This window comes from Colobus angolensis, unplaced genomic scaffold (assembly GCF_000951035.1).
Source record: "Colobus angolensis palliatus isolate OR3802 unplaced genomic scaffold, Cang.pa_1.0 Scaffold30, whole genome shotgun sequence".
Taxonomy (NCBI): domain Eukaryota; kingdom Metazoa; phylum Chordata; class Mammalia; order Primates; family Cercopithecidae; genus Colobus; species Colobus angolensis.
This window is the reverse complement of record NW_012116266.1, coordinates 11,604,162-11,610,291: the sequence shown is the minus strand read 5'-3', so window position 1 is coordinate 11,610,291 and position 6,130 is coordinate 11,604,162. Positions and strand designations below refer to the sequence as shown.

At 37.7% G+C, this 6,130-nt stretch overlaps 1 protein-coding gene across 1 annotated transcript in view; it reads left to right on the top strand.

Annotated features, from left to right (window-relative positions):
• PLCL1 (phospholipase C-like 1) overlaps positions 1 to 6,130 on the top strand; it is a 335,580-nt gene continuing 329,450 nt past the window's right edge. Inside the window, exon 1 of the mRNA XM_011949972.1 lies at positions 1 to 58. The gene's annotated coding sequence lies outside the window, so the exon portion shown is untranslated. The remainder of the gene's footprint in view (positions 59 to 6,130) is intronic.

Below are 6,130 nucleotides of genomic sequence, written 5' to 3'. Positions count from 1 at the left end.
CGAGGCGGGCCTCCTGGAGGCGGCACGGGCGACCCCTCGGCGCAGCAGCATCATCAAGGTAAGCGAAGCCGCGCCGCACCGGGAGCGTGGCTGTGGGTGATGGGTGGGTCGGGGACCTAGGCAGGATGTGTGGTGTCCGGAGGCATCCAGGCTCGGCATTGTTTTCTCCCATCTCCTTCAACGCCAAACCTTCCTTCCTCATCCGGAGGTTCCCAGACTTAGCTGTCAGCCGTGAGACGCACAAGTGACTTTTCCCCCCTCCCCCCGACAGCAGAGGAAAAGTTCCGCTTTGCGTCTTTGCGTTCTGATGGATGCTTTCCCTCATTTTCTCTGCCAGCTTCACTAAACCGTTGATGGAGGGAGGAAGGGAGAACTCAGGATAAATGCAGACCCACCGGATGGTTGTGCATTGCTTTCCAGGGAAGGGTGAGCTTTTTCCGTACAATGAAGAAAATGCACAGCTTACTCTCAAGTGGAAAAAAAAATCCCCTCTAGACTTAAATGATTCCGAAATTCCAAGACATGTGAACTTTCCCGGTAGGCAGGTAGAGTTTTGAGTGGACCCTGCACCACAGTAAAGAGCAATGTAAGAGCCCAGAGTTTTTGCACTGCAGAAAGCACAACCGGAAAGCAATCAATCCCCCAAGCATTATCCCTTGTCTTTGTGGTTACCACCACATCCAGGGAAAACGCTTCCTGACCCGCTAATCACGTCGCAGAATTTCTCTCCATCCATTTGGCAAGGAATTTGTAAACCTCTTTCCTCCCCTTTCTCTTTCCATCTTCCTTCCACTTGTTTCTTGGGGCTTGTTTCTTCTGTTTGAGATTTCCTCTTTTGGGAGCATGACTTTGGGGTAAGGTTATTTGGGTAAGAACCCTCTGGAAAAGGGCCTCAGTGTAAATGCATGTGAGTAATCAATCATATGCATGTCAGATTAAAATTGATTTTGGTGGAGCAGTCAGTATAAAACGACATATATGTATGTATATATGTAAGTATATGTGTGTGTGCGCATCCACACACACACACCTCAATGACAACGAAAGATGGACTTTGACTTACTATTGAATTTATTGGGTTCACTAATATATTCAAAAGCTCTGTTCAGGGTTAAGGTGCGTAACCAGTCCATCATGCATGTTCCAAACTCCCAGGACCAGCTTAGGTAGACTGACCACAGAATGTGGCTCCAGTATAGTCTTTTTCCCAACAATGACACATGGAAGTTTAAAATCAGTGGAGAGCTTTCTATAATATAGAAAGAAGAGTGGGTGGTAATTACAAATGACTTGGAGTAGTTTCTGTTATGTTGTGGCTTTTTGATTATGTGACAGGAGTGTTCTATTCTGGGTGTGAATTTGGACAAACGGAAATTACTATTTTGTTTTTAAACCACAGGTCAGAAAGCATACTGTTTTGAAACTTAAAAAACATCACAATTAGGAAACACATATATTTTGGATTCTACGATATTGATACTACATGGTGTCCTGTGTGTCTAAAACAGGCACCACAAGAGACTTTAAAATATATGACAATAAAGAGCAAAGGGCTCTATAATGTTGTAAAAAGCAAAAGTAATGGAGTATAAGGAATATACAAATTCTTGCAACTGAGTTTGCCACTTTGGAATTGTACTATGCTGGTTTATATTCTCCGAAGGGTCGTTGCTGAGTAATGGTGCTTCTTTTGTTTTGAAGTTTCTTTCTGTGATAAAAGAAGGGAGACAGCAGAATATTAACTTGATTTTTCCCCATTTAATAGTGAATGCAATTAACATTTGGTAAATGGCCTTTAAAATTAAATATATTAGAAAATAAAGTGAATTATTGTTAGGTTTATATTGAAAAAGTAACACAAACATATAATTTAAAAAAATCAAATGTGGCAAAGGAGTGTGAAGGAAAGACCCTCAGACACTCTACATTCCCACTTACGTAGTCCACCCTCACAGATGTTAATACTTTCTTATGTATGCTTCCAAAATATTCCATGCATATGTAAGCATATATATCTATATGTGTCTATGATGAACTATAGCAGTTCCTGATTGATACAAAAAAATTTGGCTAGAGTTTTACAAGCCTCATAGCTTTAAACATTTTTGAAGCCTAGAGGGTAGTCTAAGGTCGTTGTGATGAACAGACTAATCTTCAAGGATAATCTGGTAGGTCTTTGGTGGGCAGCAGTCATTGGGGTCTGTTCCCAGAGGCCTTAACGCCCTTCTAAGTGGAAAAAAAGGCAGGTGGTAGGCTCTGTTCCACTCCTTCTCTGAGATCAAGAAACCTTTCTGTTGACGTTCTTGAATCTGCTGCCCCATGGTTTTTTCCCTTTAGGAGAGTGAAAATGAGTTTCCAAAAAAAGTCTAGATCATATAAGAAATACATAGCACATGTTCTATATTGAGAGAAAATGCATTTTTCACAGTTTTGCCAAGAGTTTTTTAATTTGGAATTGAAATGTACACAAAAAGAAAAGCTTTAGTACATTTTATATCAATCAAAATATTAAATGCTGTTCCAAATAGCTGTAGTGCAGTAATAATTGATATTCATAATGCTGAGCCACTGAAAGGTTGTGAATCATCAAATATTAAATTCTATTCAGCTCAATTTAAGGTATTGTTTCAGAATAGTGCTATCCTGCCAGAAAACAGAGTGTCTTGTATATTAATAAAAAGAATGTTTTCAGTAAATTTGCCCTCCCTAATTTGTGAAAACATGTGTTTAGTTGAGAAAACAATTTCCTTCTGAGCTGAGGAAAACAATGACAACATTTATCTGTATGCATCTTCAGAAATTCTTTCTACTGTCATTGTGTTTTTCCCCCTATATAACCAATCCTAGCTTTAAAAACATTCAATGTGAGAATTAAACTAAGTTTTAAAAAATCTGTCTACTTTTTTGTATGTTTTTCTGTGTGATTGTTTCAACAGCATTGACATTGATAAATGCTGCATGTTTTTTGGTAAGCGCATTGTTATATACCACAATAATGCAATAGAATCCATTTTAATTTCCTCTTGATGACTTGTGGTTTGAAATGACAAGTTGGATACCTGCAGTATTGATAATCTCTAACAGTTGTTTACTATTCTGCATTTAAATATATTTCTAATTAAGAAATAAGGCCATTCGTTTATCTGGTACTTGATATCAAGCTTATAGTGTTTTAAAATATTTAACATTTTAGATTAGAGCTTATAGCCATATAACTCTGTAATGTTTTCAAAATAGGAAGCACCATAGCTTATTTACTATATTAGATGGTGGGAACTGAGCTACATACGTATTTTAAAAATAGCAGTTGATTTTTCTTCCATTGTATGTCATACATTGACGGGTTCTACTTTTTTCAACTTCCTTTTGTTCTACTTAAGAACAAATTCTCTAGACAAGGAAGAATAGAAACTGTCTCTTGGATCTCATGGACATGGGTGTTGGGGATGAAGATGGGAGTTGGGAATGAGGTGCTGAGACCTGCACTGGAGCAGCTACTTGGGTGTTGTTCATGTCTCATTATTTCATATCACGGCAAGTCTCGCTCTATCATGTCATCGTGGGCTGGTATGGTGAATTTTTGAACTGCAGCCTCAAAGGTGCCCCTTGGGTACCAGTTGACTCCTATCAAGATTATGGCTTTCCTCAGAGGGGCAAGAGGAATGCAGTTCACATTAAGTGCCTACTGCTATGAGTCATATACTAAACTAGGAGCTTTCGTACATTTGTATCACTTAAACCTCACAGGAAACTCTCTAAAGTAGGGAAGGGAGGCACAGAGAGCTACTGTTAAAATCTGGAGTGATGACTGAAAGTCATGACTGCTTAATTTCAGAGTTTGTGCTCTTGGGTTGGCTCTCAGATGCAAGAAGTCCACAATCCATGAAAACTTTCTAGGTTAGAAACAGCCCAAACATGTAAGACAGTGACAGAAGAGTATGCATCTTAGGTCGCATGGTTTGTGGGGTAAATTATCTTTTCTCAACCCTCTTTCCTTCAGTTCAGAACATTTGAAGCTTGATGATTATAGAAAGGGATTGCAACCTTTTCTGTCTTTGGCTATTTTGTTAGGCCTGTGCTGTACTTGAAAAGGCAGAGCAATCTGGCAATTACATGGAGCTTACACCCTATTATTTTACCCCAGGCGCACTTCCCCCTTGTCCCTGCAGACACTGGAGTTTGTGAAGCATTGCATTCTCTTTTAGGCTGATACGCAGGTGGAAAAAATACCTAGGTCATAGGAATATATATGAATCTAGGGGAGTAAGAAAAAGGGGTATCTTCATTTGGAGCTCTGAAAGTGTGTGTGTGTGTGTATCTGTTATTTTAAATAGGGACAGTTATGAGGGGAAATTAAATGTGATTAAAAATTAGTTAAAAATTTTAGGCACCCTTTGGATTATATAGGCATTTATCAGCATTTATAGATTTTATTCTCTACAAATATATGTTAAAAGTTCCAAATAACCAACTTATGGATGGATTTTGGAGAAATAACCAGAGGAACTGGCCAGCCTTTACTTTACCGTAAGGGTTGCTCAGAGTGTGCCCTGGTGTTTTCAGTTGCGGCTGTCCTCCTGAGATGTGATTTGGCTGAATGAATGGCATGAACCTCTTAGGTAGATTTGGTTTATGATCCCAGCAACTTCAGTTAGAATGTTACTTTCTCTCAAATTGCCATAGTAACATGGTCACATTTCACCTTAGAAGTGGCTTCTTCTAATTGCAGGGCCTTTCTGATGTAATTTCTTATAGCACCCCTCAAGAAAATGAAGAATAAACTTTAGGTAAACAGCCTTGTCATACTTTGATGAAAGGTTTTTGAAGTGTCTGTTGATTAGTGTTTGCTACTATTATTAGAATTTACAAAATTTGTTTTCTCTTTTGGAAAATATATTAAGGCTAAAAATTTAGTTAATTACATAGCCATTGAGGGGTTAAACACGCATTGTGATTGCGACTGACTAGTGTTTTCCCAACCTTTCCCTTTTTACAATGGAGAAAACAGCTAATTAAATTTTGTACAGTAAAATGTCAATTGAACATTTATTGCCAAATGACACCTCAGGCACAGCAGAGCATTATGAAAAGATATCAGGAGACAGCCGACCTTACCTTGGTGCTACTGAACAAGCAATTCATTAAGTGCTTCTAGGCAATGCCACAGCAAACTAATCCGGCAGTGGCCCAGGCAGTAACTCAATGAAGGAATTGCGGCAGTCTTCTCTGCGCCCTCACTCAGTTCTGTTCAGCTTTAATAACTGTGAATATTAAAAATAACTCCACATTCAGGAGCAATGTCCAAACTGAGATATGCTTAACACTGAATATTAAAAAAAAAACTATACAACTTTAGATGCCTAGACAGAGCTAAGAGGCAGGATCTCAGCAACAGTAAATGAGCCATTGGTTATAAGAAGGAGGGAGAGAATCATTGTGTTGGACTTTACATTGAAATCTAAGGTAATAAATCAATAAACTTTATTATAGTGAAACTTTTCAGTTCTGCAAAATCTTACATTTTGAAAAGTGTTTTAATAATGTAAAAGAGGTTTATTTGTAGTTTTGCTGACTCGTATTCACCTCCCTATCCTAGTTCATCTCTGTATTCTAGTTCCTGTAATAGGAAACAATGGACAGAGTTTATTGTAATTAACGATTATACTAAACAGACAATAACTATTAGTGCCAAGTGGCCAACTTCTGTAACAACAGCATTCAGTCTTACACATTGGCAAATGTATTGTGTATTTCAGCTAACTTTTAATGGCAACAAAATCATAGTATGGCGAAGTACTGGAATAGTCCATTGGATTTAAAATTGGATTTCATTTGTAGTTTTATCTGTAACATCTTTTGTGAATGTAAGAGAGAGATATAACCTAGTTTATTTTCAACAGTGCCATTTAAACTCATCTTATTAATAATCAATCTAGCATTACTTTGAGAAAAGTAGGATTGTATACAGTGAGTAGAAAAGAAGCATTGTTTATATTATCATTATCACTTCAGAAAGAAGGCAAGTTAATTTTGAAAATAATACAATCTATCAAGACAAAATAACATAAACTATTTTAGTGTGTTTCGTTTCCATATATTTCTTAATTTGTATTGTAAATTTATGAAAGTG